Consider the following 10,100-nt stretch of genomic DNA (forward strand, 5'->3'; position numbering starts at 1 on the left):
TCACCAAACCCCCCTAAGAAAAACTGGTTTCTTTCTGCTCTGCACTGCCTCAGAACTAAATACCCCTCCCTTTCTGCTAGTGTTGCAATCACCTGAGAACATTCTTCCAGCACAAGGTCAATTTCTTATTCTGTACCCATCCCACTGTTGTGGGTGTTAAGAGCCCTAGAACATATCAGTATATTCTGCCCCTCCACACTCAAGAGATGTTGGATATTTTGTTCACTGATAAGGTCACAGAGTTTTAAATAAGCTTTTGATTTGTGTTCTCTTTCTCTGGAACACTCTCAGTCTCCACACAACCCACCTCCATACACGCCACAGCCTCCAAGCTCTTCACATCACCAACTCTATTCATCTTTAAGGTCTCATCATAAGCACTACTCTAGAGTTCTCTAACCCGAAACTAGGGGAGATCTCACTGGTATAAATGTTCTCATTGCTTTCTGCACTTCCCTCATTATGTCTTCTAACCCTTTTTCCAATCTTCTTTCTAAGTTTCATTTTTAATTGAAAAATAATTGTATATATTTATAGAGTATAATATACTGTTTTGATATGTGTATGCATTGTGGAATGATCAAGCTAATTAACATATCCATCACCCAAAAATCATTTCTGTGTGGCGAGAATATTTAAAATCTACTCTTTTAGCTACTTTGAAACATGCATTATTATTATTATTAAATAACTGTAGTCACCATGTTGTGCAATAGATCAACAGACATAACTGGCTTATTTCACTTAGCATAATATTCTCTAGGTTCCATCCATGTTGTTGCAAATGACCAATCTCAAATAAGATGGTGCCTTGGAAAACTGATATTCACATATTTGAGTATGTCTTGGAAGAAGGACATATCAGGTGTTTTGAATGCTATTTTCATATGGTAATAATTAATTTAAAACATTATCTTCATATTAAAATAAATGAAGAATATCACAGAATATAATGCAAAGATGTTAACAAACACACATCTCTTATTATGGCCATGCACAGTTCAGAGCACTTTACACTTACTAACATATTAAACTTCTTTTGACAACTGTGGGAATTAATATTATTAATATAATCATCCTTCTTATATAAAGAGAGAATATTGAGTCATAGTGAAGTTAAGAATTTACCCAACATAAAACAACCAAAAAGTTGTGGAGTCAGAATTCAAACCTAGACATTCTGGCTCAAGCATCTGTCCTATTAACCACTACTTCATGCTGCTTCTTCAAACTGGCTTTAAAAAGAAAAAGCCGGCCGGGCGCGGTGGCTCACGCCTGTAATCCTAGCTCTTTGGGAGGCCGAGGCGGGCGGATTATTTGAGCTCAGGAGTTCGAAACCAGCCTGAACAAGAGCGAGACCCCATCTCTACTAAAAATAGAAAGAAATTAATTGGACAACTAAAAATATATAGAAAAAATTAGCCGGGCATGGTGGCACATGCCTGTAGTCCCAGCTACTCAGGAGGCTAAGGCAGGAGCATCGCTTGAGCCCAGGAGTTTGAGGTTGCTGTGAGCTGACGCCACGGCACTCTAGCCCGGGCAACAGAGTGACACTCCGTCTCAAAAAAAAAAAAAAGCCCAGAAGGCATATAGAAGGTAATAGATATTTTGTTAAATAACTTGATGAATGAACATTTGAGGTCAGCAGTTTTAGACGACCACCCTAGATAAGACTTCTCTCTCTTAATACCCCTCTCAAGCCCCTATAAGGTTATCACTTTTGTTCTTTGATCATTAAACCTGAGGTATAAATAATCAGTAAGTGCTAGAGAAGGTCATAGCTATATAGTCATTAAGGATTGCCTATCCAGTGTGGCTTGGATGGGATTCCCAGCACATTTACTCTCTGCTACTTCCATTTAGTATGTGACATGTTACCTTGAACTTTTTATGTTTTGTCCTGTTTCTCTAAGTAAATGGTAAACCCCTCAAAAGCAGAGTATTTCTAAAATGCTTTAATATCAACTTACATTTTTATTTCAATTCTCACTTCATCAATTGCTTTTGAATATATAGTTTTATGTAATCCTCACAATAACTTTGTTAGATAGGCTGAATAGATAGTATTATTATTGCCACTTCAGAGATAAAGAGCTGTTATTAATAATAATTTGATCCACAACCAGAAATTCTAAATTCAATGGCTTGGGATAGTGCCTGGATACCAACATTTTTTAAAATTTTCCCAATGATTCTAATACGCCACCTGGGTTGAGAACCAATATCTTACACTATTCAGCTAAATTGCACTGTTTATAAGTTATGAAACAATAACAATGATTAATTTATAAGTAAATGCAATTGCATATTTCCGAACTTACTGGCCAAATTTATCTTTGAAAATTAGTCAACAAAAACAAATTAAAAAACCAAAATTAAATATTCTAAATAGGCATAAATGAAAAACAAATCAAAAGTAAAAGAACTCATCTGCAGAAAGCTGACATAGTAAGGTACAATGAACAGAGTATTTACCATTTCTTTATCATCTAATACAGAACACGCACCAGGCTAAGTGCTTCTAATGAATTATAGAAAATACTTTCAAAAACCTTGCAAGGTAAAACCTATTATACCCAGTTTGCAGATGAGTTGTATATGGATCTGACAAGCTGAATACCTTGCCACACAAAGTAGGAGAGGTATTCTGTACCCTAGACTCTTTTCATCTCAGGGTTTTTAAACCAAGGCAAAAAATTGGCACTGAAGAATATGGAAAGAATATTAAATTGAGAGGTAAGGAAAGCCTGCTCCAATAGCTCCCATGGGCCATATACATTATGGCTTCCTTGCCAGTAGAGTACGTTAGGTAAACCAGGGCCTTGGGTTTCATCTTCCACCAGGCCTGATTACTTCACTTTATTTCTTGGTTATGAGCTACTTCTACGTCCCTAGCAAGCACCATTTCTTCTTCAGTTGGTATATTCATAAACATGTTTGTGTCTGATTAGACATCAAACTTCTCTGAGTTTCTATGCATTGCCTTGATTCTTACACAGCCCCACAAGGCCAGTTGCTAGAGAGGCAGAAATCCCAAAGTACCTTATTTCTGCCTCTCAGTTCTTGGATCTGGCTTATACCTTTCTATCTTTTCTTCACAGCCAAGGGGTAAGTTTCTCAAAGGCCAGGTCCTAGTCTTTGCAGCTTTGTATCTTCCACCCTAATACAATGGCAGTATTCAGTAAATGTTTATTGAATTGAACTGAATCTTTAAACACTTGTACCGTGTTTGGATAGGCATTTGATTTGGTCACAACTCTAAACTTGGTTGAAATATTTTCAGTCTTCATGTTGATTTTATTCATGAAGCTTTTATATCCACCAATAATTTTAAAATGGTCAACTCACAGTATCATGGGAAAGCATTATGAAGTGGTCTCTGAAAGTCCCCACTATGATCAAGAAGACTAAGTCTCTCTACCCACATGAAATACAGTATTACATATGTGGACAAAGTGAAAAAAGTACATCTTTTACAAAAAACAGACGCTTCAAAAAAATTCCTGGTTCCATTATTCTTATTCCCAGAATTTGTATGCAAATCTATCCAGCAAAATGGGCACTCAATAAATCTTAAGGGAATAAATGAATGAATGAATAAAAATAAACAATAAATTTGCTACCTAGTACTGGGCAAAACTTCACTAAATGGTGCATTTAGTAGAGTTAATTTAATAGAATAAATAATTAAGGGAATAAATGAATGAATAAAGAATAAAAATAAACAATAAATTTAAAAATTCAGAATATATTTTGATACATAACATATTAAGTGTTTATATTAATAGATTTTATAAAGATTGAATATTATTCTAGAAAGAAAATATTTCAATCCAATATAAAGATCACGGGACAAGAGAAAGTGAAATGAGGGGAAGTTTCTCATTAGAGAACATTTCATAAGTTACAGGTCTTAAAGTCAAATTGAACAGAGCTAAAATCCTTCTATTATCTCTTTCAAGCTATGGGAAAATTATTTGAATTTTCTAACTTTGCTTTACTCATCTACAAAGAAAGAAAATAATATCATCTTCAGAGGAAATTAAACCATAACTACTTGTATAATAAAATGCCCCCAAGAAGGTTTCTATTCAATAAATGCTATCCTTAGTAAGTTATGTTATATTCTACTACTTTTGAGAAAGAAAAAAAATGAAAAAATGAAAGAAGAGAGAGAGAATGAGAGAGAAAAGGAGAGAAAGGAAGGAGGAGAAAAAATGAGAAAGGAAAGAAGCAGCAAAAAAAATCTACAAAAAATTAAAAAATGATAAAGGAAAGAAGAAAAGATAAAAGAAAAGAAGCAGAGAAGAGAAAGGAAGGGGAGGGGAGGAAAGAAATCAAAGGAAAAAAATTTTGTAGAAATTCATGTTTTATGTTCTACATTTCTTAATCCTTGTTCTTCATTCTTTCCCAGAAAATGAAAAAAAAAAAAAAAAGAAAAAGAAAAGAAAAACAAATGAGACAGAACGAGGACAAACAAGGAAGATAACTATTCCATCCTTACCCATTCTCCATCTTTCATCCCTACTCCTTCAATGAAAAGACAACAGTTTTCTATTCATTCGTGCTTCTTTAATTAGACTGAACCACTGTTAAGTTAGTATACTCACAGTGTGATTTTCTTGAAAGATCAAAGAAATGAGTATGGTAGGCAGAAAGCCCACACACAAATGTCCAAGCCTTAATTTCTGGAATCTGTGAATATATTGCATTATTTATTAATCGGGCCTTTGTAGATGTGATTAAGGTTACGGAACTTAAAACAAGGATTTTATCCTGAATTACCCAGGTGGGTTCAATCTAATCACATGAGCATTTAAAAGAAGAGAACTTTCTCCTGCTGAAGGGAAGAGAGATTGGGCAGCAAGAGGTGTTAGAGAGATCCAAGCATGAGAAGGATTCATTTGCTGACTCCGACAGGTAGGGGCCCATGGGTAAGTACTGATGAGAAGTGTCTGGAGTTAAGGGTGGCCCCAGTCAACAGCTAGCAAGAAAATGGAAACCTCGGTCCTACATTTACAAGGAAGTGTCCTCTGCCAACAACCCAAGTAATCTTAGATGCTGCTTCTTCCCAGAGCCTACCAAGGAAAGCCTAGCTGGTGTACAGCTTGATTTCATCCTTGTGAGATTCAGAGTAAAGAAATCAGCTAGTTTTGAAAAGATGGTGGACTAGAAGCAAGCTGCAAGCACGCCACTCTCAAGGAAAGAAGTGTAGATTGCAGGCAGATGCCTATCTACAGATAGCTCTTCTTGGAAGAAACATTGTGAAATCACAGAGAAGCAACACGGGACACTCAGTGTGAAAAAGAAGGTGATGGTGATACATTCGACAAGACCAAAGGAGGCATCTACACATGGGGACGAACAGGAGGATAGTGCCCTGGGGCACCATGCTCACCCCACAGGCACTGTGGAGAATTTTGAGACAGCCGTTTCCCATTGCCACAGGCTTCTGCCTGGACGGACTGAGAGTCTGTGTGGAGTCATTGCATTGGACAACAGGTGCGGTGGTGATCAGACAGCAGCCAATCCCAGGTTTCTGCAGCTGCAGCCATCTGTGCTCTCAGGTGCACGATGCCAGGTCAGCACAAGACTCAGCTTTGCAGTGGTGGCCTTCACATCACCCCCACCATGCTGGGGAGGAAGCAGACTAAGCAGAGGCTCCCCTGAGCCATTCCCCATGACTGGAAGCCACACTTCCATCCCCTACAGTGCAATGGGATCTGAGCACGGAAGTTGACTGGGCCGCTGCAGGCTCCAACCTCGGAGGCTGTGGGTGACTGCTTCGTCAAGTCCTGGGGATGTGGGAAGAACTCCACGGTCCCTGGGCCACTGGAATGGACCTCCACATGCGTAACCTGGCATCCATGAGGTACCCAAACCTTCGAAACAGACCGTTCCCTGCTTGGCTCTGACTGTGCTCTCCAGGTTGGATCAGCCTGAGGCCCACAGGGCCCTGCTTCTGGCTCCTTTCCAATCCCAGCTCTGAGGCTCTTACACTGGAGCCTGAGGCTCTGTCCCTGTGGCTCCAGAGCTTCTACCAAGCCAGGGACACTGCCCCTGAGATTCCTTGCACCTGAACATCAAGACCCCACCCCTAAGCCTCCACCACTGCTGCAGGGTGGTGGAACTGCTCCAAGGTCCAACGCCCCACCAGGGACCCTCCAGCCTCAAGCCACCAGTACACTGGAACTGGACCTAGTTCAAGCAAATGCCGACAGCCCAGGAATACATGACCACTGCCTAGAAAGCCTTGCCCAGCTGCCCTGTCACCTATATGGGGAGACCCCAGGCAGAGCAATCCCCACAATGCCAGCCTCCATGAGGGGTCTTTCCCAGCTCACAACTTGAACTGCATACAACTATCTGGTGAACAACCCAACACCCAGCACTAAGATCATCCAGCACAGGCTTAAACAGGGGAAATCACAAGTGAACAGGACAAATCAGAACAGCTACATTACAGGCTTCTAGTACACATAACCCTCCCCTGCCACGTCACCATTCTAGAGTAGGGGAAAAAAAAGCGCCATATAGGGAATTCCCCTTCTTCTAATTAAGCAGGAGAGTTTGAAGCAAAGAACAGGTGCCCTGCAAACCTGTTGAGAAAAGAGGTTTCAGATGAGAAGAAACCAGCAAAAGAACCCTGACAACATGAAAAAATAAAACAGTTCTACACCCTCAAGGATCAAAATGGAGCTATAGTAGTGAACTCCAACTACAAGGAAATCGCCGAAATGACAAAAATGGAATTCAGAATATGGGTGGCAAATAAGATGAATGGAATTGAAGAGAAAGTTGAAAACTAATGAAAAGAAGCCAAAAAAATATTTCAGGAAATTAATAAAAAGTCACTAAAGAGCTAGACAATATGATCTTTTATCTAGAAAACCCCAAAGACTCCACCAAGAAAGTCCTGGAATTGATAAATAAATTCAGCAAAGTCTCAGGTTATAAAATCAATGCACACAAATCAGTAGCATTTCTATATACCAATAACAGTCAAGCTGAGAGTTAAATCAAAGACTCAATACCATTCACAATAGCTACAAAGAAAATAAAATACCTAGGAATATATTTAACTAAGGAGGTGAATGATCTCTACAAGGAGAACTACAAAACACTGAGGAAAAAAATCGCAGGTGACACAAACAAATGGGAAAACATATCATGCTCAGAGATTGGTAAAATAAACATTGTTAAATGTACATAATACCCAAAGTGATTTATAGAGTCAATGTAATCCCCATTGAAATACCAACGGCATATTTCACAGACCTAGAAAAAATAATTCTATGCTTCATTTGGAAACAGAAAAGAGCCTGAATAACTAAAGCACTCCTAAGCAAAAAGAACAAAGCTGGAGGTACTACATGACCAGACTTCAAACTATACCACAAGGCTATAATAACTAAAACAGCATAGTACTAGTACAAAAACAGAGACATAGAATAACAAAACAGAATAGAGAACCCGGATATAAAAACATCTACCTACAGCCAACTGATCTTTGACAAAGCAGACAACAACATACGCTGAGAAAAAGAAGCCCTATTCAATAAATGGTGCTGGGAAAATTGGAAAGCCACATGCAGAAGAATGAAACAGGACCCCTATCTCTCACCATTCATGAATATTAATTCAAGATGGATGAAAGATTTAAATGTAAGGCATGAAACCATAAGAATTCTAGAAGAAAATGTAGGAAAACTCTTCTAGATACTGGCCCAGGCAAAGAATTTATGACTAAGACCCCAATGGCAATTACAGCAACAACAAAAATAAATAATGAGACTTGATTAAACTAAAGAGCTTCTGCACAGCTAAGAAAATAATCAACAGAACAAATAGACAACCTACAGAATCGGAAAATATTCACAGTCTACACATCTGATAAAGAGTTAATATCCAGAATCTACAAAGAGCTCAAACAAATCAGCAAGAAAAAAACAAACAACCCCATTAAAAAGTGGGCAAAAGACATGAACAGTGCTTTTCAAAAGAAAATAGACAAATGGCCAAGATACATATGAAAAAATGCTTGACATCACTAATCATCGGGGAAATGCAAATTAAAATCACAGTGTGATATCACCTTTCTCCTGTTAGAATGGCTTTTATTAAAAAGTCCAAAAACAATAGATGCTGGAACGGATGCACAAAGAAAGGAATGCTGTGGGTGGGAATGCAAATTAGTACAACCCCTATGGAAAACAGTATAGAGATTTCTCAAAGAACTAAAAGTAGACCTTCCATTTCAATCCAGCAATCCCACTACTGGGTACCTACCCAAAGGAAAAGAAGCTGTTTTATCAAAAAGACATCTTCACTCAAATGTTTACTGCAGCACAATTCGCAATTGCAAAGATCTGCAATCAATCCAGTGCCCATGAATTCATGAGTGGATTAACAAAATGTGATGTATGTATACCATGGAGTGCTACTCAGCCACAGAAAAGGATGAATTAATGCCTTTTACAGCAATTTGAAAGGAACTGGAGACTGTTATCCTAAGCGAAATATCTCAAAAATGGAAAAACAAACACCACGTGTACTTTCTAATAAATTGGAACTAACTGATGGCCACACAAGTGCACAAAAGAAAGTAAAAACCACTGGAAATCAAGTAGGGGGGAGGGGGGAGGAGGAGAGGGGGAGAAACTCACCTAACAGGTACAATGAACACTATTTGGGTGATGGGGACACTTATAGACCCGACCCAAGCCATGTGACAAAAACATTTCTACCCTCTTAATATTTTTAAATAAAAAAAAAAGAGCTGGGGCAATCATGGGGGAAAAAAAGGAAATTAGCTGAGCCCCTAGACTTCTGACCTACAAAATTGTGAGATAATAGATTTGTGTAGTTTTAAGCCACTATATTTGTGGTAATGTGTTAAGGCAGCAATAGAAAACTAATACACTGAAATGGAGCTCAACTTTCATCAAGTATTATTAGAAATTTCAGGTCTCACAATCAAAGACCCATGCCATAAAGACAGTATGGAACATATACTTTCATTCTAAGTCACTGTAGCACATTGGAGTCAGACAAGTCTTTTTTATGAGATGTCTAACCATGTCATTTATTAGCTATATGCCCATAGCCTAGTTATAAAACTTATCTAAATAATGGGACATAAAATTATTACCAATATATTTCAAAATATATGTGTCATAGAGATCATTTCTGCAACAGTACATATATAAAAATAATTTAAAACTCATGACTTCAGTAATTTTAAAACTAGCAACTTTGAGAATTATGAACTAATATTATTAAAAAGGAAAATCTAAATATTACTGAGCCAAGATTTTCATCTAAAAGAGAAGAACACCACTAAGATTCACCCAAATAAAATAGAAAAAGATAAGGATAAGAGCACAGAAAATCCAAACACCCTATAAACAAATTAATATAAATCACAGGAGGGCATACTGCAGTGGCAGGATATATAGTCAATATAAAAAAGCTAACTGCATCGCTATATAACACAACAAATTTTTTAAAAATAAAATGTAAAAGATTTTATTATATGCAAGCAATAAAAATCGCAAATTATCTAGTAATAAATCTAACAAAAGAAGTGTAAAACTTGTATATAAAAAAAAAGAACTAAAGAAATCTAAGGGAAGGCTTAGGTAGATGTCTGAAATATCATATTTTATATAGAAGATTAAATATTGTGAAGATAACAATCTCTCAAAATTGATTTATAAACTCAATGCATCTCCAATCAAAACCCCAATAGGTTTTTTTCATAAAATTTGGCAAGCTGACTTCAAAATATAGGCAGAAAAGCAAGACAGTAAAAACAAACTTAAACACTCAAAGATAAAGAGAGGGAATTTGGCCTTCACATAACAGGGCTTAATATAAAGTCATAGTAATTTAGAATATGTATAGATAGATAAACTGACCAACGGAACAAAACAGAGACCCCAAAATGGAACTACAAATACATTGAACTATGATAGGTAATAGAAATGGAATGGCAGATTACTAGGGAAAGAAGTGTCTGTTCAATGAAGGGAAAAATTGGTTATACATATGGGAAAAAATTGGATTACATCTCTATTTCGAACCACCCAAAAACATTA

The 10,100-nt window shown here is 37.4% G+C and overlaps 1 protein-coding gene across 1 annotated transcript in view; it reads right to left on the reverse strand.

Moving 5' to 3' along the window:
• NOX4 (NADPH oxidase 4) overlaps positions 1-10,100 on the reverse strand; it is a 172,074-nt gene that overhangs the window by 116,334 nt on the left and 45,640 nt on the right. The gene's annotated exons all lie outside the window — the stretch shown is intronic.

This window comes from Propithecus coquereli, unplaced genomic scaffold (genome assembly GCF_000956105.1).
Source record: "Propithecus coquereli isolate 6110/MARCELLA unplaced genomic scaffold, Pcoq_1.0 Scaffold170, whole genome shotgun sequence".
In the NCBI taxonomy this organism is placed as follows: domain Eukaryota; kingdom Metazoa; phylum Chordata; class Mammalia; order Primates; family Indriidae; genus Propithecus; species Propithecus coquereli.